This window comes from Mchenga conophoros, linkage group LG7 (assembly GCF_057382185.1).
Source record: "Mchenga conophoros isolate Kocher_MC1m ecotype Shallow Benthic linkage group LG7, M_conophoros_male_GT1.1, whole genome shotgun sequence".
NCBI lineage: Eukaryota > Metazoa > Chordata > Actinopteri > Cichliformes > Cichlidae > Mchenga > Mchenga conophoros.
The window spans coordinates 4,826,993-4,849,288 of record NC_140532.1 but is presented as its reverse complement, the minus strand read 5'-3'; positions in this window follow the sequence as shown (position 1 = coordinate 4,849,288).

Genomic DNA, 22,296 nt, shown 5'->3' with positions numbered 1-22,296 from the left:
ATCTCCACTTTGTCTCTGATGGTGCTGTTTTTCTTCATGTTGTGGTGATTGTAACTTGGTCACACCTGTGTCTTTTTAACATTTGTTCCTCCCTATAGCACCACTTTTAAACAATAGAAAATAACAGTAAGTATGTGGCAATATAGTTGTTTTAAGTTTTGGCACGCTACACACACACAAACTAGACATTTATCACTAGAGCTTTGCAGGAATCAACAGTCTCTGTTCCATTTAAGCATTGGCTTGATCGATGTGTCTCTTTATTTTGATTTCATAATTTTTCTAAATCCCTGTTTATGTATTAAATTCCTCATTCCTGCTGCTACAAGAGAAGCATTGTTGCAAAGAAGGTTAGATAAATGAATGCATAGCTCAAACTCAGTGAAACAGTTAACAGGTTGACTGGAAATAGAAGGAGACTGAAAGGGACTGTTTATTCTGCAGGATGAGGCTCACTTGTTGATTTGATTCACTGCTGAAGAGAGTTCCTTCCCATGACGCTCAAGTAAACCAGTAGGGATTTTTAAAAAAAATCTAAACCACTGTTACTGCACTTGTGTTTGGACACAACTTAACAAACCTGCAGGTGCACTGTGATAACCAGCTTACTCCTGTGAGCATACTGGGTTATACAAAATCTCTTTTCCTTTCAGATATCACGATCATCTGTTTACTACTTTATGAACTATAATGAACATAGATACTCACTTAGCAGGAGCAGCAGAACAGCTTGCAGAGCTGGTGATCAAGCATCATGATTAAGCACCTACTGCAAGGAAACTCCTGTGTGTTCAGCTTGGCACTGATTACATTCATCAGAGTCCCACATGCTGCAGGGTTTTAGCAGCACACAAGCAACTGTTTGAGATACAGATTTTTGGCAAAATAATTAGCGTTAGCACATGAAATAAAACAACACACTTCTACCCTGACCTGTATGTAAAAGAAATTTCTTAGGTTTCAATTGAACTTATAGCTAGTTGCCTTCCTTTGCAGTACCAGTCATGGCCTCAGTGTGTCGCTGTGACACACCACACAACACAGGCTGCACACTAAAAAACAGCAAAGATCACATCCTCTGGTGGCTACTAAAGGTAATTCATTTTGCAAATATTTTCTTATACTTTCCAAAACCTATTTACACATCTCTGTCCAATAACTTATGATAAATGAGTGGGTACACCACATGATACATGCTAACAGTCCAGTGGGACTGCTTGTCTATTCTAGATGCTAGTGGGCATGCTTTGTACCCCGCAGTTAGGGTTAGCGCTGGGCAAGTGGGAAACCCTGGATTTAACTGAATTCAGAAAAATATAAGTAGACAGATAAGTTTAAATTTATATCAACTAAGATTGAACCTAATGTTGTCCATGAACACTACAGCCTGCTCACCAGTCCAGCACAGTGGATTACTGTAAACATTTCCATAATATAACAAGCTAACTAGTTTAGCCTCCACTAAATTGCCTAGTACTTTCATGCAACGTTTTAATAACGCAAAATTATATTTCAATATGTTTTTCAAACCTTTCACATTATGAATACCTTTGAAAATAACCTCAAATCTTCATTTCCTGACCTCTTTTTCTCACTCTCTTCTCTTTTGAGCTGTTTGAAACATTAGAAATAACCTTTCAAACATGGACTCTGTTTATGTTCACTCATCTTCTTTAGCACTATTCATAGCCCTCACATAGACGCTTAAGTTCCACAAGAACAGCTTTACTGACATTTGCAGGTTGAACACGTCACAGTAAGGAGAAGAACAAATGAATTCACTGAGGGTGTAAACCTGGTGTAGGATGACATTACTTTCTTAGAACTGAACAATTATCTCTATATTGTTATCAGATGCGATTATTCATTAACAGAAGGTACTGGAATGCTGTTTCAGATATAAAGGGGCTTATTTAATCCCTCTTTATTTCTAGCATGAGTCTTCAATCAAAATACTCTAAACTTTCTGAGAAGATGTAACTGATACATTTAATTAATGTCATGGTTCTGGGTCATTTGAGCCAGCATTTTGAGTTTTTATGTTGTAAGGTTTTAGTTTTCTATGATTCAGTATTGAGTTTCGGTTCCCTTTTATTTTCTGAGGTTATTTGTATTTCATGCTTTCTTGTCGCGGTCTCATTCCGTTTCCTCTCCGAGTCCCTCATGTCCTCTGTGTCATGTTGGTGTGTCTCGTCTTGCTTCCCTGAGTACACGTTCCACTCCTTTCATTCATTCCTTGTTCCCAGCTCCTGTGTCAACTTGTGTGTTTTAGTCTACATCTTAGTGTTTCCTGTTTTACTTTGACAGTCTCACGTCCTATGTGCAGTGTGTTTTACTTTGCTTCCTCTGTGTCATTATGTCTATTCGTCCCAGGGGTGTTCCCATGTGTTTCCACTTCCCTCATCACCCCTCTGTGTATTTATTGGCTGTGTCAAAATTCAGGGGTAGCATGCTTTGAAGGACCCACCCAACCTACTATGTAGGGCGGTTCCTTCGAAGGCAATGTCTTCTAGCCTTCGTTTAAGTCCACCCTTACTAAGTCCTAACCCTTACCGGGCAAAAAATTTAAAATGTCGCTCCATTTTTTGTGCATTTTTAATTCTTGAGGAGCTAGAAAAACTTTATTGTCGTCGCCGGCATGTTTTGTACCTTAGGCTTATCAGAGACAATCATATCCAGGGAAAATAATTTTCCTTAATCTACACACATTTAGAAATAACTTAGCTAGTTTCATGGATAATTTCAGTGACTGAATGATTGCCGGTCATTCGTATACATTTACTGTAATATATAAAATATGTAAACTAAATCTCTTTGAAACTTATAGAAGAACCTTTTCTATTGCTATTTTTTTCTATTATTTATTTGATCCTGTAACTTATTTGTGTGAATAGATGGACTGTAAAAATGTAATAAAGCTGAAAACAGGGTTATCTTTGAGGTCACAAAAAGGCTTAGTTAAGTCTTTTCACAGCGTGTTAGTATATGTTACCTAAGCTTAATAATCAGAATAATGCTTTGATCTCTTAAAATAAATGAAATCATACATTTCTATCAAAACTGTTTATGTTGTTCTCCACCTTTTCCTTAACCAGACCAGACCCTGCACTGCAGGATTAACCTGAGTGTCCCAGTCCTGGACCGTTTTTTAACCAGGAGGACCCCAGGCCTGATTTTTGTTGATGTATTATAAATATTCTTGTTTTGTTGTTATTTACTTTATTCTCAACAAATAAACCTCCATTTAAAATTGTTCAAAGTTAGCATTATGTTCATCCATGTTAAAAAAAAAAAACGTCGCCAGGTTAAGAGTCAGAGCAGCTCGGGCCAAACAATGAAATACTTGGCATAGGATTTGCAAATGATCTTGCCATGTTTCAGTGTAAACCACCAGATCATCCAAATAGGCACTGCAGTTGGAGAGTCCACTCAAAATATTATTTATCAGCCTGTGAAAGGAATGCATTACACATACCAAATGCCATGACAGTATACTGTAAAAACTCATCAGGTGTCACAAAGGCTGAAATGTTAGAGGCACGTTCAGGAAAGGGGACTTGCCAGTAACCTTTAAGGGGGTCCAATTTAGTTACATACCTCACCAAATTCTACATAAGTTTGATTGGGAAGTTTCCTCTGTTGGCAAAACATCTGTCTATAAGCTTCAGGGACCAATTCATAAGCTTGCAAGACAGCTGCTTTAACACTCAGATAATTTAGACTTTATTTTAAAGGAAGTGCAGCAAACACCTCTTAAGCTTTGAGAGACAGTTTGTACTGTAACAAAAGGGGCCAAATATCACTAGGACACTGCAAAGCACCAACAATGCGTTCAAATGCTGCAAAATATGAATCAACTTCAGCTTCCGTAAAAGTGGGCACTAGAGAAATACACTTACTGACATCAAATGCAGTACCAGACATGGAAGTGGAACCTGGAGAGTCAGCAGAGGCAGATGAGGCTTGTGGCTGGGACTCAAGCTTACGCAGCCTTACAGCTTTGTCTGTATCAGAGGTTCCCAAAGTGTGTTGCCCGGTCCCTATGTGGGGTGCAGAGCCATTGCAGGGGAAAGGGGGAAAAAAAAAAAAAGAATGCTTGGACACTGCTAGCAGAATGGACATGTTTTTGACGGGGCTCCCACACGTCACAATAACGTGGCGCACAGCGTGACGTGAAAAAAGGCACATACCTTTCCATACCGTTGCGTGACGGACTCTGTATGGGCTTTTGGAGTTGACATCCCGTCGCAGTGCATTGTGGGAGCCCGGCACCATTTTAGCAGGCCACGAATCAAAACAAAGGACCCGGCCTTCACGGTCTACGTGGGCCGGGTCCTCAGAAGGTCGGGTAGGCCGGAAGTAAACAGCTGTGGAATTGGACGATCTAGCCTTCTGGTGGAGTTTAATAAACTGGCCGTCTGCTCCTTGCTATCTAAAATATAACAGGACACTGGCGTAAATTCTATCTCACACTTCTGTTTAATCAGTTTTCTGTTTGACGTTTTTTCAGCTGTGTGAAAACCAAGGAGGAACCCACCCGGGGGATTAATAAAGTTTTATTTTATTTAATCTAATCTAATAACTTTAATCTCAGCCAAACCGATTTACTTACAAACAAATAAAACACTGAAAAAAGACAAACAATAACATTTTTAGGTTGTCTAAGTGACTTATATATAACGTTTAACCTGAGTAGCGAAAGTCCGCGGTGATCTGAAAACGATGTGCCGGGCGTTGTGCCGTTCTCGGCAGCTTCAGTGACCCTTGAGTTCCCGGCTAGCTATCGAGCTGGTGGGTAACGAAAACGTCGAAGCGCTTTTGCAAATATGCGATGTCTTAATACACCGAGCAGATATTTGAAGTTTACAAATTGAAGTTTGAAAATATGTTAAAAGTTTATTTTGTGAACCAGAAAGATTAATAAGAGTAATTTTAAAACTTAGTAGCGGCCGACATTGCCGGAAACTAGAGTTTGGCTGGGCCGTGCTATGAATTCTGGGATATGGTGGGCCACGAAGGACATACCCGACCCATCCTTCAAATTCGGGGAAAAAGAGGACGCATTTGTCGGCTGCATTCGGAGGAGTCTACACATTTGGACAGCCTTCGGCACATCGCTGTGAAGTAATGTGTCCTCGGGAGGATGCAGCCCATGAATTTGGACACGACCAAACACACTGTGTTGGAAGGAAGATTGCTACGAACCATACTTAAAAGCAGCTCAAAAGAAAAAGGACGTTATAGAGACAGATTACGTCCGGATGCAAAGAGGCGATACTTGCAAAAAATAACGTGCATTGGAAATGTGGACCCGTATGAAATACGGCAGTGGACTAGAAACCCTGAAGACCAACCGCGATTGACTTAGCCTGTTATATTTTCCTACCTTGTCTGTGGAGTCAGCGCATACACAGCGAACTAATTTCTCAAATATAAATGTCTGGAGGCGCACATCCAATTCACCAAGGACTGGGTACAAGATTTATCTATTTTTAAGCCTCCACGTCGTGAATTCGTCGTCATTCAAACAAAGGTAAGTCAGCTTGAGTACTGCGAGTCAAATGCGTTTGATTTCCTCCCGAACATTCAGATTAGTGCAGCATAAATTCATTCATGAGGGGGAAATAACAGTGAGAACATGTTGAGGCTCTGTTAGATGGATAACATAGTGAGTGAGTTCAGTGCATTGATGTGACATTGTCCTGAAGCATTTAGTCATTCTCTATGGTTAAAAAAACTGCACTAATTAATTCACATTTATTATAAATAATCCTAATTATACATATTGCTTCAGTGTTTATGTCCCGTGTAACTAAAAATACATTCTATTTTGGTTTTATACATTGATCAATGACCTGCAGAATCTCCTTATCATATTAAGTGATTCATAATTGTCACTTAAAGTCGAACTTTATGTGTAATTATTGTTGGGGATTTTAACATCGATGTGGACAACGCTCAGGACAAAGGGACCAAAGACCTGAGTAACACTCTGGGCAACTTTGGGCTGACTCAGCATGTAACAGAGGCCACACATAATAGAGGACACACTCTTGACCTACTGATCTCCAAAGGCCTGAGCATTTCAAACATTACTGTGTCTAATGTGGGCCCGTCTGACCATTACTGTGTTTTCTTTGAAAGTAAAATTTCAGCCCACACAAATATATCAACAGCAGTGATCACAAAACGGTGTATAACTGAATACAGTAGTGAAATCTTTAACCAGGTCTTCCCATTAACACCTGACCTGTCCAGAGGGTCAGTCAATGAGCTCGTCAATAGCTTCAATGCAAAAATGTTAAATGTAATGGACACTATTGCTCCCATTAAGGTGAAGGTTATCTCTGGAAGGAAAAAGTCTCCATGGAGAAACTCGTGAAAAATGAAAAAAGAGATTGTAGGAAAGCTGAGCGCAGATGGAGAAAAACAAACCTCCAGGTTCATTATGACATTTATAAAGAGAAACTTCACAATTATAATTTACAACTGAGGAGTGCAAGAAGGTCCTACGTCTCTGACATCATCACTAAAAACAGCCATAATGCTCGGGTCTTATTTTCTACAGTTGACAGGCTAACAAACCCTCCTGTGTCAGTGGCAGCTGAACTTCATTCGACCATGGCCTGCAATGACTTTGCCAAATTCTTCACAGAAAAAATCAAAAAGATTAGACAAGCAATTGGTACATCAACAGCAGATTCAGGATATGTACTGTGTCCACCGAAAAACTGTTTAAACACCGTGAAACAGTTTCAACCTATTAACAGCAAAGACCTGGAGGACATCTTAGGTCAACTGAACTCCTCCTCCTGCTGTTTAGAAGTCCTGCCAACAAGTTTTTTCAAAAAGGTCTCAAAGACTTTGGAGTCAGACCTGTTACAGATCGTCAACTTTTCTTTAATGTCAGGTGTGTTTCCAGAACCACTAAAAACTGCTGTAATCAAACCTATACTGAAAAAGGACAATCTTCACAAGACACAAATGAACAACTACAGGCCGATTTCAAATCTCCCATTTTTATGTAAGATCATTGAAAAAGCAGTTTCTCAACAGCTCAATTACTTCTTAAAACAGAATAATTGCTACGATGCCTTCCAGTCAGGTTTTAGACAGAACCACAGCACTGAAACCGCTCTGACCAAAGTGTTTAATGACATATGTCTGAACACAGACAGTGGAAAAATGTCAGTCTTAGTTTTACTGGATCTCAGTGCAGCATTTGATACTGTTGACCACAACACATTACTCAAACGACTGGAGAACTGGACAGGTCTTTCAGGAACTGTACTAAACTGGTTCAAAACATACTTAGAAAACAGGAAATACTTTGTATCAATAGGTAACTTCACATCTGAGCAGACAAGTATCACATGTGGAGTTCCTCAAGGTTCCATCTTGGGACCCCTTCTGTTTAACATTTACATGCTCCCACTGGCACAGATTATAAAGAACAACAAAATAAACTACCACAGCTATGCAGATGACACACAAATATATATCACAATGTCACCAGGAGACCGAGGCCCTGTACAGGCTCTTGGTAAATGCATTGAGGAAAATAATGACTGGTTGTGCCACAATTTTCTCCAGCTAAACAAAAACAAAACTGAAGTAATAGTCTTTGGTGCCAAAGAAAAATGATTACAGGTCACCAGAGAACTTCAATCTGTACACCTAAAAAACACCAACCAGGCGAGAAATTTGGGTGTAGTGATGGATGCAGACCTAAACTTAGAAAAACACATTAAGACAATAACAAAGTCAGCTTACTATCACCTGAAGAATATTTCAAGGATAAAAGATCTGATGTCTCAACAGGACCTGGAAAAACTAGTCCATGCATTCATCTTTAGTAGGCTTGATTACTGTAACAGCATCTTTACAGGTCTACCTAAAAAATCAGTCAGACAACTACAGCTCATTCAGAACTCTGCTGCTCGAGTCCTCACTAAGACCAAAAAAGTGGACCACATCAGTCCAGCTCTGAGGTCTTTACACTGGCTGCCTGTCCGTCAGAGGATAGACTTTAAAGTTCTGATGCTGGTCTATAAAGCTCTGAATGGTTTAGGACCAAAATATATCAGTGACCTCCTGACCCAGTATGAACCTTCCAGATCCCTCAGGTCATCTGGATCCGTTTTTTTTATCAGTTCCCAGAGTCAGAACCAGACACGGAGAAGCTGCATTCAGCTTTTATGCTCCTTATATCTGGAACAAACTCCCAGAAAGCCTCAGATCAACTGAAACACTCAGTTTATTTAAATCCAGGTTGAAGACTCACTTATTCTCAGCTGCATTTGAATAAAACACCAAATCCACACTTTAAAGCTTAAATTTCAAAACTTAAATTTTAACTACTGATTTTATCTACTGTTCTGATTTCATCTACTGTTTTTTTAATCAATTTTAAATCATGCTTTTTATTTGTTTTTGTTTTTAATGTCTCTGTAAAGCACTTTGAATCACCTTGTTGTTGAATTGTGCTATATAAATAAACTTGCCTTGCCTTTCTCTATCTTGAAGTGATTACATCCTTGCATTACATACTTCAGATTCATCAGGTGCAAAACCAACAGACTAAAGAACAGCTTCTTCCCGTGGGCTGTCAGAACTCTTAATGCAAACCAAGAGTGTGTAAAGACTTCCCCAACACATCCACCCTGACACTGCTGTTGATCATCTATGTGCAATATCTCAGTCTTTCCATGTTCTGTGCAATATTTTTGGCTCATGTGCAATTATTTTGGTCCCAGTCTGTTTCAATGTTTCCTACACATACACCATGTATATAGTTCCACTCACACATGTATACATATACACTGTTTTTTATTTTATTCTATTTATTTAATTATTTATTTATTTTACGCCTTCGTTGTATATTGGTTTCTCTTCTTCTTACTTTAACACCTTTGTGGTTCAGCTACCCAATTTCGCTGTGCAAGAAACTGCACAATGACAATAAAAAGCTCTAAGTCTAAGTCTCTAAGTCTACATTTATGCCTCAAGTGCATTGCCATGTAAATAATTAGCATTTACTGAATATGTACTTACTAAGTAACACTGTTCAAAAGTTGAATAAAGAAACAAACAAATGTTTGCCTTTTTTTATTATTAAAACCACTTTGTAGAACCTCACATCAGTAACAATGTAGAATCCATGTTGTTTATAGTTTACAAATGACAAAATGTTCACATAAAATTATGACAGCATTTAAATAATATCAGCCACTACTAGCATTCTCTTATTTACTGTCTCTTTTGAAAACTTATCACTACATATACAGCACAAGACTTTTAAGAGTATTTAACAAAAGCATTTTTCCTGGTTTTACTACAACACTGGGGCACATATTCGCCCTCACATGGAAGAAGTAATCTGATTGGCATGGTGGTATGTAGCATGTAGTTTGAAGCGGGGATTTCATAGTGCCCCATGTGTAGGAACCCAGTCAGGATTTGTTTCATCCATTTCATAGGCTGGTTTGCCTGCAATAATGAAAAACAATTAGCAACTCTATAAATAGAACGTATATCCACAAAATCACTCATTAGGATGTTTGTTCTAATTTGCTATGACCTCAGAGTGCATTGAAAATAAAACTAATAGGCTATAAAGAGTAATATGAACTTATTTAGATCTTACCTGAATGAAAATGTCTGGAGCACCAACAGATATCTGGGGATGGTAGAGAACTGGATATCAGCTCGTCTCACAGCTGCTATTCAGGCTAGATGCCTTCTTTTGGTAACATCCGATACATAAGCTCCCGAATGTTGCTTCCAGGTGGAAAAGGATAAAAAGAGAGCCCATTTTCCAGCTTATTCCCTTCCCGATTGTGCAATCTAATATTACAACCGATAACACAGCAAGTGTGATCCATTGCTGATGCTTTCGCTCCTTTAGCCCTTTGTTTGGCCTGCTAAAATGGCACCTCGGCGGTCACGCCCCCTGCGGTGACATCACGCGAGTTTTAGAAAATCTCCGTTTTCGGTGATTCGAAACGCAGTTTACGTGTGGACAAAAGGTCCAAATGCATAGAAACAGCTGCGTTTTCAAAAATACCAGTGTAGGTGTGGACGTAGCACAAAAGAGTAAGTTTATTCTATTACTACCTGTAACTTATTGCAGTTTACTTGTGTTTGCTTAATTGTTTACTAAATGTCTTTTGGGGGTGGGGGGTTAGGTGGTGGTGGGTGTGCTCCAGACAAAATGCAGCCAACATAGCGCTTGACCACTAATGGAAACATTACACTAAAGTAAACACTTTTCACTTCCAGAAACAGGTGCTTGCTGTGTTGTGTCAATACTTATTAGTAGTATATCATGATTATTATATTTATTATGGATTGTTTCAGACTATAGTGCTACTAGTCTTGTAGGCAACAAATCAGTTGCCTTTAATTCTTTCATCGGAATGATCTGATCAATATTCTTACATTGTAAAAACAAAAGGTCTCTTTAGACCTCTTCTAGCAAACATGGTTAAAACCCAGATGTCATCTCCTAAGTCAAAACTAGTTTTGGTAAAACTGCAAAATCTGCACAACAGACAGATGCATGCTAACCTTAATCCACGTAGTATAGTTATGTATTCAGACTGTCTCTTACAAAGTTAGAAATGTCAATTAGATTTTTGAGAGGAAGGAATTGGATGCATGTCTTTTAAAAAACAACAAAAAAAAACAAAACAACTGATCTGGTTAAAACATGGCTGTGAAAAGGCAGCCACACAATGTTTCCTCCATGTACAAAGACTGCTATTTTTTAGCCTATTTAAAATAATAATAATAATAATGCTTTAGGAGCCATTAATAAGGTGGCCCAGAGAGGTCAAATCCCCTGCAACTTAAGAAAACACATCAAATAGAAAAATACAGCAAAAGCAAACAAAACACAGTGGACGTTGAATAAAACACAACAGAAATAGATCTTAAAAATGAAATGAAAGTTGAATAAGAAAAACAAAAACCCACAACAGAAGTTTTTTGAGGTGATAACAACGTGACTGAACAGTTGCGGGGGTGACAGAAACCAAAACGTGAAGGATTGCACGCTTAAAAGAAGCGGGGACTCATGTTGTGAGAGGGAAGGGTAATGTATGTTTTAATCATATGATGCATATAATACGCTAGATATATATTTTCCTGTTAGCTTATTTTTCCTATTAGTTTCCTTTATCCCTACTGCGACCTGTCTCTTCAATTACAAATAACTGTGCAATTGAGGCTTTTTATTATTGTTTTGTTTACTCTTCTTGTTGCCTTGCTGCTAACCTAATTTCCCTTTGAGGGGCAATAAAGTATTTGAATTGAACTGAACTGAATTGAATTGAAGCTGTTCCTTCACTTTTTTGTTCTTCCCAAAAACTTGTTTGTTTGGGGGTTTTTTTACCAGGGAAATGATGTCAGGGTTTCAACTCGGTTTGCTGGGCTGTTGCTCTCTGTATGATTCAAAACAAATGATCTACTGACAGGAGAGTGTCCTCACTGACTTTATTCATTGTGTAATATCACATCACTGCCACAATAAATTTTTCAGGTCATCTGACAATTAAAAAATTAGATAGCTACAATATTATTGTGTTATACTAGCGCCTTGATTTTTTTTTACATTGGATTTAGCATTAAAGCTAGAAGAGGACTTTCTATCAAAAGGGTCTTTGATGATTTCAGTCATAAGTGAAAATTATGTTTGAAAGAAACGATATTTTATCGGATTGCGGTGTGTGATATCCATAGTCATTTCTAGTTAGGAAGAAAATGGAAAGATAAAGGCATAAACTGAAAAAATGTCTAAAAACAGTCTTCTCGTGGTAGACAACAGGTGAAAATAGCAACACATTTGATTTATGTACAGATTCTACAGCACAGCATGTGTCAGGTGGATATTAAGCCACCTTGGAGCTGTTTTACAAAGGCTATTAAGCAATATCATTCAGATAGAGTTAACTTAGCCAGCTAACAGCCTTAACCAAATTTTCCTCGTGATGAATAAAGTATAATCAATCAATCAATCAATCAATCAATCAATCAATCAATCAATCAATCAATCAATCAATCAATCAATCATCTTCTCAGTACAGCCAGGATCCATATCCATTTTTACATACAATGTTGCTTCTCTCTGCAATGGCAAAGGCCTTGCTTTTTTCTTTATTACTATCACTGTAACAATCACTCCAGCTACCAGCAGCAGCAGCACCACTACTGCCACCACAACATACGGCATATGCGGTGGTGGAGGACTGCTGGGTAAATTCAAAGTGATCTCCTGTTTAAAAATGCATTCCAGAGACTCTGTCCACTTTTTGTCCGTTTCATCTTCTTCGGTACCTTTGTCATCATATTCTGTATCATAATCCGTATAATTTCCTGCGAAATCCAGGGTTTTAACAACAGCACACAAGTACTTCCCTCCATCTGACACCTTCAGGTCGTTGATGGTCAGCAAAGTCCCATCCTCAGATAGAGTCACTCTGCCTTGTAGATCTTTAGGGATGGGAACAGTTTTGTCCTGTGAGTCGTGGATGATCTCATAGTGCCCTGTAAGTCCATAGCGGTGCCACTGCACTATAGCTGAAACATCTTGGCCACAATCACACATCAGGGAGACATTTTCACCTTCATCAGCAACTTTTTCTTGGAGTTTGATTTTGGGGCAAAGAAACAATGTATAATGCATCTCACGTGAGGGGGAGATGCATGAATAGTCTCCAGTGTAGTCTGCAGAGATGGCAGGTATAACCAGTGAGAAGTCATCAGCTGATATGTACATTGGACTGCCCCTCGTGTTACCATCAATTCTTCCCAGTGGAGTTTCCCACGCCTGGTCACCCTCATCAATAGAACAATTTAGAAGCACTCTGTCCCCCAGTGAGACAAAAACGTCCTTGCTTTCACTCTCATCTGGTGGGTGCATGGTTTGGAAACTAAGACAGTTGATATCTTTCATCACAACACACTTAAAGTGTGTGGTTTTCTGTAACATGTTGTTGAACACGAGCAATGCACCGTTGTCTCTTACATCTACCACACCTGCAAGCTCCTTCACCAGAGGCTTCAGGGAAACACTGCTATCCAGGAAGAGTGTGGGCTCATAAGACGGATACATTTCATGGTACCAGCGTACAGATGTTCCCGCAGAGCCAATAGCATTGTTATTGCACAAGATCTCAGTCCCTTTACCGTCTTTACTTACAATTATGTCTTCAGATTCAATCTGCTCCTTACACACAGTGAGCTGCTGTGTCTTCTGGCTGATTATCGTCTGGTTCTTCCAACATTCCCTCCTATAAATCCCAGAGTCCAAGAGACTGAGGTTATTGATTTGAAACCCGAGCAGGCTGGGATCGTCACTGATGTGGGTACGACCCTGTAGGTCTGCAGGTGGTGTGTTGGGCATGTTCTTGTTTGAAGAGTTGCCAAGCAGTTGGTCTCCCTCTGAAGCAGATCTATAAACAACAATATAATCCATTGCGAAACAGTATCCCAACTCCATAACTTCACCCTCTGCTCTGACAGCAGGTTCTGGGTTGTCACTGTAGACCTCATGAAGGAGGAGGAGAAGCAGGAGCTCTGCAAACCTGATGCAGGTCATGTTGTGTCTCAGTGACTCTGGAAAGTGTGATTACTGAATGTCGTTTGCGACTTTGGTTCTGCTTAAAGCAGAACAGGAAGTAGCGGGGTTGGTGTGTGTGTGTGTGTGTGTGTGTGTGTGTGTGTGTGTGTGTGTGTGTGTGTGTGTGTGTGTATGAGTGGGAGCGAGGTGTGCACGTTTTTATGATGATAGTGCTTAATAAAAAAAAGACATTCATCTCTGAAAGCATAATTGTCTAAGAAAATACACACAAAACATAGACTTGATACATATCCAGTGACGGGGCATTCAAAGGAAAGAAAGATTTACAAAATCAAACTGGAGAAGCCGACACTATTTACAGCTGACAGAAAATACAACACAGTCTCTGCACTTCACTATTTCTTCCCATCTCTTTCTGAGAAGATGTAACTAATACATTTAATTACTGTCATGGTTGTCACTCATTTTGAGTTTATTATGTTGTAATGTTTTAGCTCTCTATAATTCAGTGTTGTGTTTTAGTTCCCCTTTTTTATAGTTTATTTGGATTTCCTGTTTTCTTGTTGCGGTCTCATTCCCTGCTTCCAGTTCGAGTCTCTCATGTCCTCCGTGTTGCGTCGTTGTGTTTCCCTGTTTACATGTTCCCCTCCTTGTGTGTTATTTCTTGTCTCCCCTGTCTGTAGTGTACTTTCATGCATGTTCTCCCCAGCCAGTAATGGCCCCCTCCCGCATCCCTCTCTCTTTCTCTCTCTCTTTGTCTCGTCAAAAGTAAACTGACTATCACATATTAGTCCCCCCCGCCCCGTCAGCCGTCATGTCTCTCTTTTTCTCTTGATCTCCCCTCTCTGTAACCCCCCCTCTCTCCAGTCCATCCGTTTCCTTGAGCGTTCCTTGTTCCCAGCTCCTGTGTCAACTTGTGTGTTTTAGTCTACATCTTAGTGTTTCCTGTTTTACTTTGACAGTCTCACGTCCTATGTGCAGTGTGCTTTACTTTGCTTCCTCTGTGTCATTATGTCTATTCGTCCCAGGGGTGTTCCCATGTGTTTCCACTTCCCTCATCACCCCTCTGTGTATTTATTGGCTGTGTCAAAATTCGGGGGTATGCTTTGAAGGACTCACCCAACCTACCCGGTCAGTTTCCCTCTTTTCTTTGTCAGGTCAAGTTTCCCGTATCCAGGTTTTTTTGTTCTGCATTCTGTGTTTAGAGTTTAGTTTAGCTTTTCCCAGTTCAGTTATAGTTTAGCTCTTTCCTGTCTTTTCATTTCTCTGTTCTGTTCAGCCTTAATAAAATGTCTCGCTTTTGGTTTCAATTAAGTTCGTTTTCACGCCTGGTTGTTTGTCTGTGTTTGGGTACACTCCACACACCGACCAGACGGCTGTGATAATTACAGCTTAGATATAGATGGTAAAAGGTGATTGATGCACTGGGAATCACTGGATTACCAATGAAGTGTCGTTTGCATGATGTACGTCGGTCATTGGTTTCACTGCCTGCAGATTAAATGTTTTGGTCCATTCTCATTTCTTTCTTTAATATCTTAACCAGAAGAAGTTGTTTCCAGTAAAAGAAGAAAAATATCCCCACCAGGCCCACTGCACGCTGTGTTCAGCACCAAACAACAAACCAAACAGCATTTAGCTGCTAAAGACACTGATATTTCCTACAGATTTTGTGAAGAACAGAAAGGAGCAGAGAGGACAATGGATGTTTGACTCATGGTTATCAGGTAGCCAGAAACGTCACATGAGTAAACTTGTGATATATATATTATGTTTGTTTTAAATACACCACTCTTGCTTAAAAAACAAAAAAGAAAAAGAAAAACCAAACAACTGATGTCCTGCAGAATGTGACAATTACAAGCTACGCTTAAGCTATTAGAAGTGGCTTATAGTCAAAGTAGCCATTGATTTTATTTGAATTTCTCCCCTTCCCAATTATGTCCCTCCATCTAAATTATTACCACATTACACCTTCCTCTGTCTCTTGCTCACGCTGTTGTACGTACCTCTTTCTCTTTTCTGGTACTTCTCTGCGACTGCTGCTAGCAACAGCAGCATCCTGTGATTCGGAGGGACTACTCCATAACCCGATGTACACCTCCCAACAAATGTAACTAAGCGTCAGATCGATGCAGCCCACTTCAGTACAGCTGATTTCTCTCATGCATTTCCAAGTATTGTTATGCTGCAGTTTTTAATTTATCAGTGAGAGAACAACAATCATCACCTCAGTGTAAAAAAAATTATATCGTCAGTATATGAATTCACAAATGTCAATAGATTCCAGGAAGGAGAGTGCTGAAACTACTGAAATGGACTTGAGGTAATGTACAAAGAAGAAAAAAACCCTAATTGACAAATATGCCTGCCTTGCCTTTTCCTCATCTTTTTTTCTATTGGCTAGCACCGCACATAAAACACAGAGACACAACCACACACGTAACCACACACAAGCATAAATGAGGGCAAAAACGTTGGCCTCTTAACTATGTTTCTACAACGGCTTCCTGAAATAGTTTAAATCAGGCATTAAGGTCTGACTCAGACTTGGTAGAACCTACAATGTAGTAGCCAACATTGCTAAAAGTGACAGTGAGGTGATGGCTGCAAGTCAAACAAGTGAAGTTCCTCACTGCAACAAATGAGATGAGAAACAAGACAGAATTTAGAAGTGCAGAAATGTGAATTGTTTAAGAACACTGGAGGGTTGTACTATAAAGTCCTTGGTGTGTTGTTTCATTATTTATTAGTAGTATATCATTATTAATATATTTATTATGAATGATTTCAGACTATAGTGCTAATGTAACCATGTAATCAACAAATTAGCTGCCTTTAATTCTTTCATCGCAATGATCTGATCGATGTTCTTACATTACATTAAGTTAAAAAAATGTCTAAAAACAGTCTTCTCATGGTAGACAACAGGTGAAAATAGCAACACATTTGATTTATCTACAGATTCTACAGCACAGCATGTGTCAGGTGGATGTTAAGTCACAATGGAGCTATTTTACAAAGGCTATTAAGCACTAGACAGAGTTAACTTCTCAGTACAGCCAGGATCTATATCCATTTTTACATTTGATGTCACTTTTCTCTGCAATGGCAAAGGCTTTGCTTTTTTCTTTATTACTATCACTGTAACAATGACTCCAACTACCACCAGCAGCACCACCAGTCCTGCCCCCACAGAATATGCAGTAGCATTACTGGCACTGTTGACTAATATGATCAGACTAATCTCCTGCTTAAAAATGCATATTGGTGGATTGATCCACAGGTGTTTATTGCTGGTTTCATTTTCTCCGGTACCTTTTCCATCATTATCTATATGATCATCCATAGAAGTCATCTCACTGTATTTTAAAACAGCACATATGTACTTCCCTCCATCCTTCACCTTCAGGTCGTTGATGGTCAGCAAAGTTCCATCCTCAGATAGAGTCACTCTGCCTCGTAGATCTTTAGGGATGGGAACAGTTTTGTCCTGCGAGTTGTGGATGATCTCATAGTGCCCTGAAAGTCCATAGCGGTGCCACTGCACTCTTTCTGGATCATCTTGGTTAATATTGCACACGAGCGAGACATTTTCACCTTGACCAACAACTTGATAAACAACAGATTCGCTGGGGCAAAGAAACAATGCATAATGCATCTCACGTGAGGGGGAGATGCATGAATAGTCTCCAGTGTAGTCTGCAGAGATGGCAGGTATAACCAGTGAGAAGTCATCAGCTGATATGTACATTGGACTGCCCCTCGTGTTACCATCAATTCTTCCCAGTGGAGTTTCCCACGCCTGGTCACCCTCATCAATAGAACAATTTAGAAGCACTCTGTCCCCCAGTGAGACAAAAACGTCCTTGCTTTCACTCTCATCTGGTGGGTGCATGGTTTGGAAACTAAGACAGTTGATACCTTTCATCACAACACACTTAAAGTGTGTGGTTTTCTGTAACATGTTGTTGAACACGAGCAATGCACCGTTGTCTCTTACTTCTACCACACCTGCAAGCTCCTTCACCAGAGGCTTCAGGGAAACACTGCTATCCAGGAAGAGTGTGGGCTCATAAGACGGATACATTTCATGGTACCAGCGTACAGATGTTCCCGCAGAGCCAATAGCATTGTTATTGCACAAGATCTCAGTCCCTTTACCGTCTTTACTTACAATTATGTCTTCAGATTCAATCTGCTCCTTACACACAGTGAGCTGCTGTGTCTTCTGGCTGATTATCGTCTGGTTCTTCCAACATTCCCTCCTATAAATCCCAGAGTCCAAGTGAGTGAGGTTACTGATTTGAAACCCGAGCAGGCTGGGATCGTCACTGATGTGGGTACGACCCTGTAGGTCTGCAGGTGGTGTGTTGGGCATGTTCTTGTTTGAAGAGTTGCCAAGCAGTTGGTCTCCCTCTGAAGCAGATCTATAAACAACAATATAATCCATTGCGAAACAATTACCCAGCTGGATAACTTCGCGCTCTGCCTTGAAAATGGGTTCTGACTCCTCACTGTAGACATTGCTGAAGAGGAGGAAAAGCAGGAGCTCTATAAACCTGATGCAGGTCATGTTGTGTCTGAGTGAATGGAAATTGCGATCACTGAAAGGCTTCTTCATTGTGGTTTGCCACTTTTGTTCTGCTTACAGCAGCTGCAGAACAGGTAGTAGGGGGGTGGTGTGTGTGTGTGTGTGTGTGTGTGTGTGTGTGTGTGTGTGTGTGTGTGTGTGTGTGCGCTTTTATGATGATAGTCCTTAATAAAAACAATAGTATTCGTCTCTGAATGCATAATTGTTTCAGAAATTGTACACAAAATATAGACTTGATACATATCCAGTGACTGGGCACGCAAAGATTTACAAAATCAAACTGGAGAAGCTGACATCATTTTAAAGGTGACAGAAAATGCAGCGCGGTCTCTGCACTTAACTATTTCTTAGAACAACCGCTGTACACTTCCTGGAACACAACCCAACACTGATGCTCCATTTTCCACAACTGCTATGTCAGCAGTGCTGCTGGCTGTTATGAGAGTCACTTTTACAAAATATCTCGGAGTGGTGTGATATTCACAGGTAAAGCAAAGGCATCCAGTTATCAAATAACACTTAATAAAAGGCTAGTGAAAGGCATTAATGCTGACTGTATAGTTTTGAGCACATAGCAAAAGACTATGACTGCTTTAGTCCAATAATAACTAAAGAAACTTAAGCTTGTAACTCTTCAAGACCTCCATAAGGAAATAATTTTTTTTAAATCTACTTGCGATGTTATATTTTGAGTTGAGCTTTTTAACCAGTTACCTAAAGCCCTGCTTTCCCACCAAATAACCGCATTGATAATTTCCATCCATTGCTTGTTTTCATTTAGAGTGCAACTAGTCAATGCAAATAGCAAGTGCAACTAACAAGAACTCCAGTGATAATGACTGTAGTTATCTGTTTACATTTGGGTCTCTTATCACCAACTGCTAGTATCCCTTCTCCCATACCCTGGCTATACTCGAAAATGTAATTTTACTTCAAATGGTGAAACAAGTTAGTAGTTTCCCCCATTATCTGGAATTCTTTTTTGCATATAATGCAAAGCCCTGTGGTTTCTTGAAGGCTGTTGAAGTAGGTCCCATTTTAAGTACTCAGTCATCAATGGATGCTGACACACAGCTTTTGTGATTGTTTTGTTGCATGCATTAGGGCACATGTGTCAAAGTCAAGGCCCGCGGGCCACATCCGGCCCGGCGTACATTTATATCTGGCCCGCGAGATCATTTTATATAGATGTACTATTATTGTTATGCATGGCCCGGCGATATGATGCGCTAATAATATACAAACTACAGATCCCATAATGCAGCGCTGCAGCCTCCTTGCTGAACGCTAGGCTAACTGGGAACATTCCCGTGTCAATCAAGTCAAACTTCTGTTTATGAAAGTTTATTTTTTTTAAGTTTATTTATTCTGGAATAATATTCCTGTCTGTTTTTATTCATATTTATGTTTAAAAAAACATTGTTTTAGTGTGTTCAATAAATGTTTATCTTGTTTGGCCCGTGACCTAAAGTGTGCTTTGAGTTTTGGCCCCCTGTGCAATTGAGTTTGCCACCCCTGCATTAGGGGATGTAAATGGTGTTGGTGGTGTTGCTATCACATTGACGTCACAATATTACATTTTTATATCGTTTCAAATTTGTAGCGGGATTATTGCAGATTATATGATATTGCACAGCCCTAGGTCAGGGACACTAATTGCCTAAGCAGCTTCAGCCATGGTGGGCTGCCACAAGCCAAAATCATCCTCAGTCATAACGTTGGAGATCAGGTTATAAATGAACAACAGCAAAGTTCTGCCTGCTACTGCTGGAGGGTCCTTCGTTTTAAAAGGATTTTCCTTCCACATGTTACAGCTACTCATAGAATTCTGTCTGATTGTTGGAGTTTGGTTTTTAATATTGGAAGGTATTTACCTGATAATATAACATGAGTTGAGGCAGCTGTTGTTGTGATTTGGTGCTATATAAATAAAAGTGAATTGAACTACATTGAATTAAACAAAGCACCAACAACACGAGCCTGCAGTACCCGTTCTAACACTGCACTTGACACATTACCTTAAACATGAACAACTGTACGACTTTATGCATTATAAATTATCCACAAAGTTGCTACAGTATCTTTTCACGAGTCACACTGAAACTTTTCATCATGCTATTATTAGGAAATAGTTACGAGAGCTGTGATGGGATTTTTTTACTAATGGTTTTTGATTGTTTTATGCTTTGCATGTTTGTTTGTTTTTTCACTTTTTATTTGCATGCTTTTATTTGGGGAATTACTTGGGATTTCAGTTCACATTGAAGTCTCCCAAGTTAAAGGCAACACGACACACCTGCTCTGTTAAACTTTCTTAATAACAGAGACAGGCCAACAGCAGGAGAGAGCCACAGCAGACCAGGCCAGGGGGATAAAAGAGTGATGGAGCAAGCTACAGCAGACAGAGGACAGATATCTGGACAGATATTTCGAAATCTGGCAGAGGGGAGGGGGGGCATAGTGGTCTTGGTTTTTCAAGAGAGAGAGACTGTAGTGAGAGCAGGAGGCAGACAGACAGCATCTTAGCCCTTGTGGTATTGTGACAGTAAAGTAAGTGAGGATCACCCGTGGGCAAAGGATCTCTCTTTGACCCTTCATAGTACTAAAGAAGGATTAGTGTTTACTCAGCACTGACTGAGTGACTCAGCACTGCATGCTGACCTTCACTCACAGGTCAGCATGCAGTGCACACAGTGTGGACAGAAGACAAACGGGTACATGAGGGATGAGGGATGACAGGGGACTTTTTTTATTGGACTTGTAGCTCTCTTTTAGGGCTTTGGAGGCACTTTACTGCAAAATCTTTTAGTTTTGTGGGGGTTTTCTGTATATATACTGTTTTAGAACTCTTTTTATGTTACTTAGTCTTTTAAACTCTTTAGTTGTTCCTGGCCCAGCCTGGTTTTACAATGTTATTTTATTGTAAATTAATTATTTTTTTGAACTCCTTGAGATTTCAGAGATTATGAGATTATTTTTAGGTGTGATCCACCTAGTCAAAATGGTCTGCTTCTCCTTTCTCTTTTATAAGACCTACTTCCCTCAACCAGGGTCAACGACACCAAGGACAAAGACCAGCAACACCTTGTTCAGATGTGTGTGCAAGCGGGTGTAGGGGAACTTTGAACCAGTATGATGGTGGGGATGTGATCGCAACGAGCTCCAATGAGAAGGGAAAATGTACTACAGCAGAAAATCTCATTTTCTAACATCTTTCCAAAAGCTAGCCTTACCACTGCCAACAACTGGAAAGATCAAATGGATGAAGCAAACAAAATCATGCCACGTTCCTAGGTACTAGGTGTAAGTACCACTAAGCCTGTAAGCTTGGAAGCTTGCAAGCCTGTGAGGCTGAGCTGGTGAGGTTTTACAGGGCGCAAAGTACAAGGCATCACTGGACAAGATAAAAAGAGATCTGTTAGATCCACTACTGAAGCCACAGAGAAAGCCACCAGGTAGGTTTGGATTAAGAAGACAGATTAAGCGCCTTTAGGCAGCTGTTGTTGTGATTTGATGTGAAATAAATAAAACTGAATTGAATCCATTGATACCTGCTGCTGGGACATAAGCTGGGGTCTGATTAGCTCCAGAAGATGGCCTGGAAAAAGTCTGATGCTGAAAGACTCCAGGTTACATCACTCATCATGCATCTTTGTGTATCTGTGAGATAAACCCTTCTTCCTCCATGCAAGCTTGATTGCACATTTGTAAATGCATGCAGTTCATGTTCATGTTTCATCATCATGATATTGAGTGAGTGGACTAATCTGAACTAAATCTGCATTAGAAAACTTGTATTAGGTTATGTTTCTGGTATATTGCACTGTCACTTTTATTTATTTATTTATTTTTGTCACTGTGAGAGGACACAAATTATTCATCCGTTGCTTTATCAGTTTAATAATGCAGCAACTGAGGAATTTGTACAAGACACAAAAGCTGTCTCCTGTTATATCAAGCTAAGCGACATTGACAGTACATTTACAATATGAATGTGAATAGAAGACGGCGTCCTTATCAGTGTTACTAGAAGCCTTGAAATATTGCAGTTTGATTATAAAGTAACTGTCTGTGTCTTGTGTGAACTATTTTTTTGGTAGCTGTAAAAGATTTTAAATCT